Source organism: Vidua chalybeata, chromosome Z (genome assembly GCF_026979565.1).
Source record: "Vidua chalybeata isolate OUT-0048 chromosome Z, bVidCha1 merged haplotype, whole genome shotgun sequence".
Lineage (NCBI taxonomy): Eukaryota > Metazoa > Chordata > Aves > Passeriformes > Viduidae > Vidua > Vidua chalybeata.
The window spans coordinates 75968693-75983894 of record NC_071570.1 but is presented as its reverse complement, the minus strand read 5'-3'; the positions used below and the strand labels follow the sequence as shown (position 1 = coordinate 75983894).

At 45.9% G+C, this 15202-nt stretch overlaps 1 protein-coding gene across 2 annotated transcripts in view; it reads right to left on the bottom strand.

Moving 5' to 3' along the window:
* PAX5 (paired box 5) overlaps positions 1-15202 on the bottom strand; it is a 128640-nt gene that overhangs the window by 63638 nt on the left and 49800 nt on the right. The window lies entirely within an intron of this gene.

The following is a 15202-nucleotide window of genomic DNA, read 5'->3' as shown; positions in this document are numbered from 1 at the left end:
GGATGAAACACCCTCTAAGATCATTGAGTCCAACAGTTAACACTGCCAAGACCACCACTAAACTATGTCCTCAAGAGCCATAAATTTCCTTTGGTTTCCAAAATGAAGCCGCCACTGAAAACCATGTAAGGCCAGCCCAAGAGTGGTAAGTGTACACAATGAGCTGAGATGGCTTTCCAGATTTCAGCCTCGCCTGGCCACTAACAAGGGCCTGGATGAACAGAAACATCAACACCACCACAGTGGCAAAGCCAACCTCTGTTTCCGCCAGGATTTACTAGTTGCAACATCACATATTTATCCTCAGCAACACTGGTACTTCTCTATATAATACAAACTGCTGTGTCTCCTGCAGGACACGAAATGATAGGATGACTCACCCAAGCCTCTACCCACCCTCATCAGCACTGCCCAATCCTGCACAGGCTCTTCTTTTCTGTCTCCATGCCAGAGCCTCCCAGATGGGTTTACTGAGAAAAGCAGGAACTCCAAAACAGATTTTGTAGAAGTCTGCTCCCAGTTTCAGTGTTGCAACTGCCGCAACCCCCTCCAATTTCTTCTCTCCAGTCCTCATCTCTCCGGTCTTCTCCTCCTCCCACAGCAGCCCTCTCCTGCTTTCCCCACAGACTTACATGGGGCATTTATCTTCCCCCATTTCCTGCCCTCTCCCCAGCACCTGCTCTCACCCCAGCACCAACTGAATTTTCTCACAGCCTACACCATCCTATGTGCAATGCTAAAAAGGAGGCACCTAATCAAAGTAAAGCACGAGACACACAACTGAAATAAGTGTAGCACAACCCACTCTGGTGGAAAAGCAGTTTACTTTTTGTAAACCCAGCACAAAATTTAGGCTTTTATGTCTCTAATTGCTACAAGATATTGTTTAAAAATGCTGTTTCTCAGGACAGGAACTGCACACTTTCCCTCTCAACACTAACATTTTCAGCCAGAGGAGGAGGGGAAAGGTACAATCCTCGATCATGGTGGCCCCTCCCCTTCCACTGAAGCACTAAGCAAGACTGTGCAGAGAAGAAAACAACCCTCAGCACAGTCAGTTATTTCCTTATGGAGAAATACAAATCAGAAATGCGAATGCACACTGAGAATGCATGAAGCTGGCACCAATATTGTCAGATCTTCAATCCATCCCACCAATGGCTCTTGACACTTTGGAAGTCTTGTGCAAATTTTCAAGAACAGTTGGTATTCATATAATGCTTTCACATGAACTACCCAAATGTGTTTCACAAATGCCATCTGAGAATCCTGTCAGTATTTTTTGTATCTTGTTAAGCACTGTGTACAATAAACTGGTCTCAAAGTGGTGATTACCAGATTACAGGATTACCAAGTCCAGGGTCCAAGCCATACGGGTAGCCTGCAGTCACTGCACCTACAAAGGCGCCAAACCTTTACACAGGGGAAAGCCAATAGAGAAAGCCACAGAGTTTGCTGGTTTGTGGCATGTCGCAAAGTCCAAGCCCAACAAATTCCCATCAACTCATGAACTCCTGTCTTTCAAAGCCAAACACCAAGCCAACACACATTCTTCATTCCCCAAAAGACTTTTGCTTTTCCTGTTGGTGTCCCTTGGAGTGTCATCATCCTGTGGAGGTCAGGAGCCTTCTGCCTTCCATTTCTGGGGGGTAAACTTTCCCTACAATGCTTAATTCCCCATCAAATCCACAATATAGAACTGATTTCATTAAAAAAAAAAAGGCAAAACAAACAAACAAAAAAAAGCCACATTAAACAAAACCCCCATACTTTTCCAAAGCTTTTCTTTCATTTCTTCACCTTCACCTGAGTTAGAATGGCAAAGGGCCGCAACACTGTAGGCCAGTTTTCATTACAGCATGTTTATGGAAAAGCCAGAAATCCTAAAGGTCTTTTCCAATCTATATGATTGTATGGTTCTGTGCCTGGGGAGGTAGGAAATACAGGAAAAGGTAGGATATTAGGAAAAAAAAATAGTACAGAAAGGTTTATAAGTCATTTGAACAGACTGCCCAGGAAAGTGGTGAAGTCACTATCCCTGGAAGTGCTCAAAAAACATGTGGATATGGGTGAGGACAGGGTTTAATGATGAATATGGTGGTGCCACTGGGCTGACAGTTTGATTTGATCCTAAAGATCTTTTCCAACCTTAACAAGTCTGTGATTCTCTAAGTGCAAATGTTGTTTTCAGAAGCATTATGCATCACTTTCTGATTACATGTCCTTGGAGGCATGGGATTAGAAAGGCAGCAGGAACTGAACAAACTCTGTGCACTGACAGCAGGCAAAGTGACTGGCTTGGATATCTTAACTAGAATGTTTTGTCCTGAAAACAAAAAGTGTCATAATGGCTGCTGGGAATGTGGAGTGGGGAGATCTCCTTGCCTTTCATGCATGCTGCAGGCATGCCTCATGCAAACGGAGGCCCTGGGCATGGGAACATCAGGGAGTGATGCAGTGCTTGCTTTGATGCAGCTTGCTTTGGGCAGAGAAATGGGCTCCTCACTGTTACAGATGGATAATGAGATGATTGGCTCTTGCAATTAAGGGATGAATATTGTGTGAATATTAAGAAAAGCTTTATTGATGTATAGTTATGTTATTGTAGTTTAAATGTCCTCTGTTCTCTCCATAGTTCCCTTTGCCCCGCTCTGTATTGTTGCCATCAGACAACCTGGGTTGTCTAGGACAGGTAGAAAGAAGGCGAGCACATGTGCCCCTTCCGTGGGGCAGCTGGGAATGGAAAAGCTTGTTGCTTAGTGGGTGCGGCATGGCAACACCTGACCTCCAATCAAGTTACAAGAAAGCAATCTCCACCGATAAACAGCAAAGAAGAGCTGACTGACAGACTTTGGGAGGGGCCAGGGTTGGCTGATGCAACCCCCAGGGGTATAAAAGACTGAGCATCCATCTTGGAGAAGAACTGGCCACGTGGTACCCACAAGGGCAGTTCCCAGCGCTGCAAATTTTTCCTTATGTAGTCCTTTTGTTGTATTTTTGTTAAGGTTTAATAAACCTTTTAAATTTTCAAAGTGAACAATTGTTTTTCACATCACCTTCAGAAATATACCTATGAACACCAGAAAGTATTTGCATATTGGTATAAAAAATTAAGCAAAACAGAGACAAGTTGACAAGTCAGGGTATCTCTAAGGTGCTGGTTCCAAGTAAAGAGACTCTGTCTGATGACACACAGAGCCTGTTGCTGCTGGATGCCCCGCTATCATGATCAGCTACAGTGATGGACCTTCTATACAGAAAAATCATCAAAGACAATAGGTTTTAGTGAAACATTTCAGTTTCTATCAAAACATTTTCTATTGCAAAGACAGATCCAGCCAGACACACAGGTGTTGTAATAGTCACTGCTCTGTTGCTAAAACTGCAGAAAACGCCTTGGCACCACACATGCAGTGGAGCACCACCGCAAGCAAACAGCATCAGGCAACCAGAAGGGAACCCACCACCAATATTACCTGAGCACCTCTTCCACCCCAAAAGCTACTGCAGTTCTTATGCCAGAGGTATTTGGGGTTATATTTTCAAAATTTCCTCTTCAGTCACAAGAACCAGAGAAGAACCACTTGAACAAAAACACAGACACAGGAACTGTGCAGTCAACAAAATCTCCCACTGTTACCAAGCCTCACAGTTTGACAATGCCTGAAAGTCATTCATCAGGTAGATAATCTGATGACAATTTCTTGTATAACATAATTTAATTCATTACTTAATCCTGTGTTTCAATTATTTAGAGAGGTCCTAATAACCAGTGAAATATTCCAAGCCCAACAGAGCATCTGACAAGTGCAGTTCTTATGCCTGGCTTCACTCCATAGCTCCTATTCCAGGAATGCACTCATCACGTCCAGGACCTCATTCTCCCTCAGCCCTCTGTGAGTGACTTATCTGGACTGACACAGACCTAAGGTCAGCCCTGAGTCTGAAGGGGATTTTGCAGGAGAAACCCTTGCCCCTCCAATGTTGCCCTTATTTCATTCCATTTTCAGGGTGAGAGGAGCAGAGCTGAAATCATGCCCCTACATGTTAATCTATTCTCTTAGTGCAGGAGCTCTCTCTTTTCAGGTTTTGGATTTGGGGTTTGTTTGTTTGGAAAAATCTGCTGCCAAAAAAAATCTAAGCAGCCACTATTCATATGAGCAGACAGGAATTTTGAATCAGTCTTTTTTGTCTGGAACTGGTTTAGCTCCACAATTGCTTTTTGTCATCATTCAGACACTGGGGTAGGTTGTTTTGTTCAATCCCGTACTAAAAAAAAGGCAACCCAAAACTATGGCATTCTGAAAACCCAGCCTCTGCCCTGAGCAAGTTCCTCAGACTCCTTGGTCCTGCATGCCAAACAATCTCCATCTCATCCTATACACTGGGTGAACCAGTGCTGTTCTTCCACGCTAACCACAGTTTTCATTGTAGCCACACAAAGGTTTTCCTTAAACACATTGTAACAGCTAGAATGAATAAAGTGGCTGAGCAGCAAGGAAGTGGTATGACACAGGTTGGAAGAAGTTTCAGAGATCCCTCAAAACAGGGCCAGCTGTGGAGCCAGGCCATGCAGCTCAGGAGTTCATCTAGGTGGGTCTTGAAAATCACCACAGACAGCGACTGCACAACTTCGGGCCCTGCAGAGCCTCTCCTGTGTCAGGTCATGCCCCTGTCCATTGTGTTCCCACTGTGTACCCCCATGAAGAGTTTGGGTCCTTCTGAGTTGCTTTAGCACATCAAGTTCTTCAAGGGAGCATACTTCCATCTTTATCGATTATAAAGATAATCTGTGATGGACAGATGTAGAGAAAGCTCACAGAATGACTGTAAAACATCAGTGATTTCCAAACTAGCACTGGAAAATGTACTTGAAACTTGTTAGAGCCTGTGGGATCCAGCCATTTACTGAGGACTAAGTAAAGTCTTGTTCCATTCTTCAAATGCTGGTGCAAGCCCTTCACCTTAAATATAATCTGAATGGACTAGGCATTAGTTAAATCAACAGGCAAGTGTGTTCACTCCCAGAATTGTCCTTCTCTTCTCTATGTTAGCCCCTTCTCTTTTGGGGCTAACATAGACATAAGGAGGTTGGTAAATTCTAACAAAACTGGCCAGCTAGTGCTGTTAATGGCATTGTCTGATATCGGTGAAGGACCTTGTTTACCTCTCTAAACTAAAAAAGAAAAAAATTATTTATTGTGAAACACAATAAACAAAGAGATGCAATTACTCAATGCCAGTTCCCAAATGTCAAAGAAATGTGAACACTTCTATCGAGATAACAAGTGGGGGAAACTTTTCTTAGATTTCCTACCTCTCTATCACACTTAGAAGCCAAGGAAAATCTTCTGGAGGAGATAACCTGCTGTCTTTGCAAGATATTGTGTTCTATGTAGTCACTAAGCTCTGGCTGTAAAACTGGTGGAAGGGTCTGGAAAAACCTCCAGCATTACCCAACAGGAATGGTGTTGTGGCTGAAATTTCCAAACATTTTCCAGAGGTGTTAGGGGTTAGGATTTTTTCCTTTTGTTTCTTTGTCTTGTGGAATTTTGTCCCAACTGTTGCTAAGAGAGAACAACAACTGGTATTTAAGAGAAAAAAGAAATGAGAAGAGAATAAATAAGAGAAAAAAAAAAGGTGGGGGAGGGTGTAGCTGGCTACTTTCTTACCTGGGGGGGTTCTCTTAGAAGGGCAGAGATGTGAGATTTTGGCAGGGGATGGGGGACTGAGCTCAGCACCTCTCACTCTCGACATTGGAGGGGAGAGAGGCCCTGGTCGCTGTGGGGAGAATTCCCCACTACTGCGGGGTTTCATCTCCTGCTGCCTTCTCCTGCCGTGAGGGAAGCTCTGCTCAAAAGAGCGGCCATTGCACTGGGACTTTATTAACACCCGACCTCACTAAAAAAAAAACTACCCTCACCATTCACTCAGGTGCCACAGGGGAAACCCTGGGACCCTGAGAACTTCCCTCTCCCAGGGAGCCTCTCCCTGCCCTGTTTAGGAGCCTGGCTGCTGCAGCCCAGCCCCGCTGCTTCTCTGCCACTGCTCCGGGTTTTTCACTACCCTGTAACCCAGCACCTGATACACTCAATTTGCTACTCTGGAGTCTGCTCGTCCCTGCCATTCCAGCAGCCACTCTCAGGTTCCTGCCGCAGCCCCTTTTTTCCATCCAGCCCGCCCGCCATTACCACATGAGGGAGGCGTGGCCGAGCTGCCGCCACAGCGCCCCCTGCAGCCGCGGGGGAATCACAGCACGCCCTGCCCAGCCGGGAGCCACCAGCGCCCCTGCTGGCTGTGCCCGGAACTGCAGCAAGGGCGAAAGGGCCTGCGGCCGGGAGAGCCTGGGACTGGGTCTGTGCTTAGAGCTGGGACTGGGTCTGTGCTTAGAGCTGGGACTGGGTCTGTGCTTTGGGCTGGGACTGGGTCTGTGCTTAGAGCTGGCACTGGGTCTGTGCTTAGAGCTGGGACTGGGTCTGTGCTTCGGGCTGGCACTGGGTCTCTGCTTAGAGCTGGGACTGGGTCTGTGCTTAGAGCTGGGACTGGGTCTGTGCTTAGAGCTGGGACTGGGTCTGTGCTTTGGGCTGGGACTGGGTCTGTGCTTAGAGCTGGGACTGGGTCTGTGCTTTGGGCTGGGACTGGGTCTGTGCTTCGGGCTGGCACTGGGTCTGTGCTTAGAGCTGGCACTGAGTCTGTGCTTAGAGCTGGGACTGGGTCTGTGCTTCAGGATGGGACTGGGTCTGTGCTTAGAGCTGGCACTGGGTCTGTGCTTAGTGCTGGCACTGGGTCTGTGCTTCAGGCTGGGACTGGGTCTGAGGTTCTGGGTCACGGTGTTTGTGGTTCTGGCTGGGACTGGGTGTCTGGTTCTGTTCATTGTTGCTGCCAGGGTTCTTTGTTTGCCTTGTTATACATATGCATAGTACTAAAGAACTGCTATTGTTTTTCTCATATCTTTGCTGAAAGCCCCTTAATTTCTAAGTTCTAATAATTGGGAGGAAGGAGGTAATATTTTTTCCATTCTGAGGGAGGTTTCTGCCTTCCTTAGACGTCTATCTTTCAAACCAAGACAGCAGGCTCTCAGGGAAAAAGCTCTCCTCCTCAGTAGCATCCTCATCCCTGAGGAGCTTCCAGAGCAGGGGAGAGCTGCTCTGCCTTTGCCAGCTGCTGACCATGCTACATGTCACCAACATTCCCTTTGCACAAGCCTGTGCACAATGTGGGGAGGCTGCCAGGGGGAGAAGACATCCCTCCAGTTTATGCAGAGCAAAGAGAAAAGAGACAAGGACAAAGCAGATGTGGGAGCACAAGCCACAGCAAGGCTGGCCTTTCCTTTAACTTATGAATTTGTATTTTTACATATAGTCATATTTGAGAGCAGTTAGGTGGAAAAAAGGGAATGTTTAAAACCAGGAATACAATGCAATCCTCAAAGGAGCTGTCTACCTTGGTGTTTTGGGATTCTTCCTCTTTGACGGGTCAAAGGGACAAGGAGGTGACAAGGACTCCCCTGTGTAGGAAAAGAGCTCACACTTGGCAACCCTGGAGACAGAGATAGTCCCCAGACAGAGTCATGTAAGTTGGGGGATGTAGCCCAGCAAACCCATTGCTCAGTCTACGAGAGAATATAATTTGCATGAGCTCCAGCTATCACTGAGGCTTCCCTAACACCATAACAGGCACTTTGAGAGAGCCAGTCTTTCCAATTCACCCTGAAATCCCTGAAATGTGTGTGCTGTTACTCTTCCTCAGCTTGGTCTCATTGCACTGACTGCCATCACAGCAGGGTGTGTGCAGTGAAACCCAAGCTCTCTCCTCTACCAGCAGCTTCTCTTCGGCATGGTCATGCTCCCAAGGTATTGCAGATGAGAGGAAATACTCTGTCACCTTCTGGAAAAATCTGCAGGAGAAATCCTGACCCCAGGATGCCCATTACTTCTAGACAAAGTGGGAAAGTTGGTCACCACCTGCTTCTAAAGGGAGAAGGGAAGGGGCATTGGGCATTGAGCTGCAGTAGGGGAACAGAGTATCCCTATCCCTGTGCCAAACAGGAGAGTGGGCAACCCCTGGATTATCCACCTGCCCTTCTTCCCACCTCTCTTGCTTACTCAAAGACCAGGCATTTCAATTCCAGACCCCCTCAGACATCCTCAGCTGCCCCTGAAAAATGCAGGGTTGCTTTTCACAAGGATCATGTTGATGCAGGAAGACATTTGCTGCATACATGGCTCCTGTCATGCTCCTTCCCCAGAAAACTCTTTGCCTCCACAGCCCTACTGTCACACAGAATACACACAGGTGTCATACAACAAAATCTGCTGTGACTGTCACCACCCAACACAACATGACATAACAAGGTGGCACATGCACAGAATTCTTTGCGGTCTTCAGAAGCTCATGCACAAAAAAAATGCTCGCAAGGAAGGGCAAAGGAGCAGGTATGCAAAGAGGAGGTGCTGGCCAATGGGGAAAAAAAAATGTTGATTTTAGCAGGAAGAAACACTATGGCAGGTTTCTTTCTCCTTTTTCAGTCTAAACCAGAGCAGAGCCAAAGGGGAATGTGGTGCGTCCCTCTGCATCCCCAGCAGTGTGATGAAGGGACATAGGGCTCAGAGAAGACACTCTGTCCTGAGGAACCTTCAGCCTCTACAGCAGCACAGGTGTTGCATTAAAGCATCTGAGACAGACAGTGGAGCTCTATCAGACACTTTTGCAGAATAACCTGATGATGCTGAGCTGGAGATAGCAGCTGACAGCACAGTCTTCAGGCTCAAAGTGCTTTGTGCATGGAGCAGCTCCAGGAAAAATGCCTCATGCAAGGAGATGGGGGTAACTGCCACTGTCATCCCCTGAGGTTGCTGCTTCCCTGAGGTGCCAGTGAAGTACTCCATTTTATAGCTGAGTGCTGGTCCTTTCATCTTTTACCTGTTTAGTTTTTACTATTATTGAAAGGTTCTACTGGACAATAAAAACCATTGCTAACCTGAGATTTCCTTCTGAGTAGTCTTTAAAGGGCACAGCTGGCTGGCAGAGAGGGCTGCAGTAGGTGGGGGTACATCCCCACAGCACACACCTGTATTACCCAGGTGGGAGTAGCTCATTCCCACACCACCCAACCCCCTGACATGGCTTACCATGGGGCAAGCAGCAAAGCCTAGCACTCAGGGAATCAACAACTGCAGCAAGGGGCCAGTTGCCACATCCTGCCGACCAGCAGGAGCACAGCTTCTTCCCCTACAGCCCCCGCACAGGGCAGGGGTCATGAGTGCCTGTGCTCCCAGCTGCTGTCCCTCCACCATCCCGCCTGCCTGGACCCCACGCCCTTTCCATTCGGTAAGGGTATTGATCTGCTGGCAGCAATGGGCTGGATAATTAGCCAGGAATTAGGGTTTCTATTACAGCCAGGAGGCTGCCCCAGCTGATTTATCACCTGAATAATTTACTGTGATTGAAAGGAAATTAAAATGAACTCCATTTGACAACTGCGCTTTTATGGGCTTTAGTGAAGACTCAAAAGCCAAATTAATAGCCTGGTGTTGTTTGATAGTCTACTGAGAGTAAATATGGGAAGGTTTTTTGCCTCCTGATGTGCTCTCTTAAGCTTGATTTTAGAGCTGGGATTTTCTTCCCTTCCCACCAGTAAGGCTGCAGCCTGGAACAGGGGAGATTTCAGCTGTAAAAGCCAGAGAACTGCCCTTGCTCCCTGCTCCTCTCCCACCCACCCTCTCATTCTCTTTCCTGTGGGTACAGGGGATCACAGGGTCAGCAGATTGAGGATGAGCAGGTAGTGCCCACCAGCAGCCTCTGGCCCAGCCTGGCACCAGCATCTGCACCAGCAGCCAGGGCAGCCAAAGGGCTGCCAGCAGGGTGGCCTGAGGGGAGGCACAGGGCAACCCACAAAATCATCGTGCATCCCATAACCCCTTATCAGCACCTCGGGCCCCTGCCACTCTGGCAGAGCTGGGGGGTGCATCTCACCATGGTTCAGGGTGCGGACCCTGCAGCACTGTGTCCTCCTAACTGCTACTGCCTGGATTCCTGCAGGGTGGGCAGAGCACTGCTAGGTTCTGCTTCACCTCTTCCTTTGTCTTTATTGTTTCTCAATTTTATATTTGTGTACATTTATTGAGCCACATACTATTGGTTCCTTTTTAACTTGTTTTTCATTTAGCACACCATGTAATGCAGCCATGGCTAAGAGCTTGCCTTGTAATGCTCAAACCACTCCAGCAAGCGGAAAACTGAGAAAAGATTTGGTTCTTCAGACTACCCATGAATAATTTTCATAATTTTTACTGTTTCTGGACAACATGAAGTTTTGGGAACACACAAACTTTTATTGCATTTCTCAATAAAAATGTCAGAGTATTTTCATATGCTCAACAGCCTCTATTTACTCAAAGGTTTCCCAAGAAAAAACATATTTCTCACACTCTGGGGACCAGGACCAAACATACAGTCCTGCAACTCACAGAATCATTGCATGGCTTGGGTTGGGAGCAATCTTAAAGATCATCTCATTTCAACACCCCTGGCACAGGCAAGGGCACCTTTTAGTAGATTAATTCCTTCCTTCTGCTTCTCCAATAACTGCATCTTGGGAGTGAGTCCTCTTGAAACAGAAATGCATTATACTTTCTGGCTTTAAGAGAATTTTCCATTATTCCCTAAGATCAAACTCCAATACTGTAAGGGGGACTGTGTAGCTCACTCCTCTCAGAAGTTGCATTCCAGATGCTCTTAGCAAAAAAAAACCCAAGATTCCTCTTTCAAAGCTGGAGCATACTTAGGCAGAAAGCCAAACTTGAAGATTTTCATGGGAAGTTTATGCCCCTCTCTTGGTCAATTCAGAGAACCTCTTTGGTGCAACTCTCTCTGCATCAGGTTTCAACGTCATGCAATTCTTCCACTTTTTCCAAATCATAAGTAATTTTGGGGGGATTCCTCAGCTATCTAATTCCATTACTTATCCAAATTCCATTTGCCTACACCCATCCCCAGATCCACATTTATCTGCACATTGTGTCATGAATACCTGTGTTACTATGTTTGCCAGGTTACTGGTTCTGTATGAGCACAGAATATCTACATTTTAACCAGAAATCAATCTGAGAATAGATATTCTCTTTAGTTCTAGCTTAAAGCAGTGGGAAAGCACCAGCACAGGCCTAGGAATTATTTGCTATTAGCAGCAAGCAGTTATCTTCTTAGCCGGTGACCTACATAGTATTTAATCTGGTCACATCATGTTATGCCTCATTATGGACTGATCTAAAGTTTATTGAAGTCAATAGAAATATTCCTCTTGGCTTCAATGAGTATTCGATTGGACCCATGTGTGAAACTGAAAGTACAAAAGAATCCATTTCTGTTGTGGACAGAAATCCAGCATGGATAATTCTTTTCTTTATTCTGAGAAAATTAACGCGCTGTCTCTCCATTGAGCCAATCCAGCTCTATATCCTTCACCCTGCATTTTTCACCCATAGATGCATTAATCCCACTATCACAGCCTCCACAAGCACACTGGGCCACAAGCCCCAGGCTTGTCCCCTGCCTGCTTCAATGGGGCTTTCCTGCACTTATCCAGCCTCACATACCTGAAGTCCTCAGGTGTCCTTGACTTTCCTGGGTCTTGGTCTCCAAGAACATCTCCTATCTTTGTCAGTGCTTTGACTGGAGAATTGTTTGAGTCAACAGTTCACAAAACAGATGGCACAGGCTTGGCCAGTCTGGGACAATTTCCCAAAGATGCTATGGAGAGCTCCTCTATCCTTCTGGCTAGAATCAAAGGAAGCAATTGGAGGATAATTACCCCCACAGTCACACAGAGGGGTTTGCTGAGTAGAGCCAGTTCCTCCAGGTCTTAATGGAGGATAGGCAGTGGACAATTTTGCCACTCAGTGTTGCAACTTTCTACACAGGAGAAGTGCCAGTTCTGGATAAAGTCTGAATTGTCACTGCAGTGACCATGAATAATAGGGGTTGCCTGTGGTAGAGGCCAGGCTGAAGTATGTTGGTCTGATACAGGTATAGGTGCACAGCACAACTCCAGAGCAAGCAGGCAGGTAAAAGCCACTCCTTGTGTGAGTTTGGTTTGTTCCAAGGGAATCTGGGGTGTTGGCAACACCAACAGCCTTCCCTGTGAGAGCCAACACAATGGGGAGCAGCAGGGCCCATCCACATACACACAGAACACAGAGAGAATGGAAGCTGCTGTGAAGGCTTTCCTTTTCCAAGGTCTAAGAATTACAAGGTCTGGCATTATATGGTTGCAGGAGCTGTCGCTGCAGATGGACAAGACACACCTTAGGAGCTGGTACACAGCAGCCATGTACAGAATGGCAGTGCAACACTGGTGTTGCAAACATACCACTATGTGCATTTCCATACCCATGCCCAGAAATAAGTGAAATCAGTTTTCTGTGAACATTTACAGCCTGTGCAAAGTAATCATGGGCTGTTTGCAGAAAATGAGCACAAAAGGGCATATACATGAGAGAAAGGCCTTCATTCTTATGAATTCCGTTAACAGAAGAATTCATTTTTATAGCAGGGCTCTGTCACGGGGAGGTGGGCCAGAGTACTTCTCAGTACTGACTTTATGTCATGGTTCCTCCCTACCACATATAGACATGAAAGAACTTGATGCTGTTTGCACAGACAGCCCTCAGCCCCTGGCTCCCTCTGCAACTGGATGTTTTTCATGCCCCACACATGTAGGGAACACATCTGTGCTGCAGAGCACACATGTGCCCAGCTGTTAGGCTGCTGGGTGCTGGGTGTTAGGCTGCAAAACAAGGCAAGTAACAACTGATGCCTTACTTCTGCCCCTTGATGAACAACATCTGACAGTCTTTAATGGTGAGAGCCTTACCCAGCACATGCAGTCATCACTGTTTCTCTTAAAGGACTGTCTGATTCTTTATTTCCCTGTCACTGTCCAGTGGTTGCCTTCTCTCTCAACACGGTATGAGTCTTTCCCCAAATCAAGTATCCCTTCCTCATCAGTCTCTCCATAGATACCATAATTTACAGCAGATGTGAAAGTTAATATGATTATTGTCAACAGTACAGCATAGATTTGAAGATTCACAGAATATTCTGAGTTGGAAGGGACCCACAAGGATCATTGACTCCATCTCTTAAGTAAGGAATTGTGCCCACAGTCTTGGTGTTATTAGCATCATGGTCTAATCATGTTGTAAGATGATAAATAACTCACGAGCCCCTATTTTATGCAGGTTAACTGAGGGAAATATCAAGATGAGAAATTGAAGAAAGTGGATTGGAAGTATTCAAAGCAAAGGGTTACACACTGGTGAGGAATTACTCCCACACAGCCCATCAGCCTCTCTACCTACATGAAGGGCCACACACTCAGAAAGGTAAGGACAAATTTTATGCAGAAAATGCACCAGGAGGATTTTGGGCAGCATCTGGGAACCAAGCCTGATGAGGCTGCAAATACTGTGCTGTGCAGGAGGGACTCCTTTCCCCCTCACCATTGCCAAGGGCCTGCCCCCAGCACACAAGTGAGGATGAATACTTAGAGAGGAGCCACAAAACAGGAAGGAAAAGGGACCTACAGTGTCTATAGAGTAACAATTATTCCAATAAAATACCTGCAGCCCTCCCCAGCTGAATAGTACTGGCACACCAGTAAGTTTTTGTGCCGAAGCAAAATTAGTGATGTTCAGCTGGCTGCTGCTGGATCACACTTCTAATAAAATGGATAAACAGTCAGCAGCTCATACCAGTCTTCTTCCCACATCTTGTCCTCATGGGAAGGAGTATCTTTTCCATATTTTTCTCTACAGAAAGAGCTTAAAGCTCCATACATCCACCATTGACTTAGCTCCTAAAACACCACTTTGGGGTCCAGCAGCACTTTGGACAGACAAATGTCACCAGCAGATCTTGCTTTACTAGAACAATCTAATCCAGGGACAACTCTCGTTTTCCAAGGTATGTCATTAATATCCTTAGTATTTGTTCTCATTGATTTCTTTGGTCTTACTAATTGATGCAGACAGCTTCTCCATTTTGGTTGATCATCGTGACAGTTTTGCTTGACTCACCAAGGAGGTGAGACAAGACTGTTTCTGTAAGGACTGGGGTTCACACGGTGTCTTTGTAAACCTCTACAAGTCATACAGTTCACATCTGGTCATGTTGAAAGTTACCCTTCATACACCATCAAAAAGCAGAAGCTGACCCCAAGTAACCACAAGCCCTTAACCATGGTCCAGCCTTCCAAAAGCAAAGATCATATTCCAAACTATATGAAAAAACAAACAACTAAAAATTTCTTTTGTAATTACAGGTAAAGAAGCCAAGTAACATGATTTTGCAAAGTACATTTTGAACCTCATAATGCCAGATTTCTCAGCATCTTACATGACTTCCCAGAGCATCCAAGGAGTGTCCTGTTCATCATATTAATATCATCATATCTCCTATTTTAATAATCTGGCTGCTTAGAGCCATTCTAGTCAAAACTCCTTATGTGGCCCTGGGAGATCGTTTCCCCATCAAGAGCAAATACAAATATCCCATATTTGATAATTGGGATAACGTCAGCAATATCCTTATTCAAATCTCCCATTCTTCCTATAAAACCAGTAAAAGTTTATCTCTGAATAAATGTTCACTGACTGCTAGACTGTCTCCCATGAGCTACAGCTGGCCATGACTAAGAGGCTCCAGACCAGAAAAACAAATCAAAGGCTCCTCCCGTCACTGCTCCCTTTGCAGTGACTGTTTTGGCCTATAAAGTTTTTGCAGGAACAGATCTAACAAGACGCAGCTCCTAGGTGACCAGTGCTAACAGATTTGCCATAGCCTTGGGCACGGTGCCTGCCCTCTCCAGCATCACCGGGTTTGGATGGGATAACCACCATCTAGTGGCATGTGAAGGCCACTTCACCTTCCAGAGACACTGATGGTGTCCCTTTCCATCTCTTTCCAGCTTCAGATCTGCAGAGTTCCGCAGCACACACAAATCAGGGAAAATACAAAAAAAAGCAGGATGGTGAAAAGCAAATGTCTCTATGAATGGAACAAATAATGACAGATGAACTTAAAGGCATGAGGAATTCCTACTCTGCTGTAGCATTTTCAGAAAAAGTAAGTCATTTAAAAAAAAATAAAAAAAGTTTACACATTCCTTAACTGAAGCCACAATAGTAGTAGGCAGCCATGA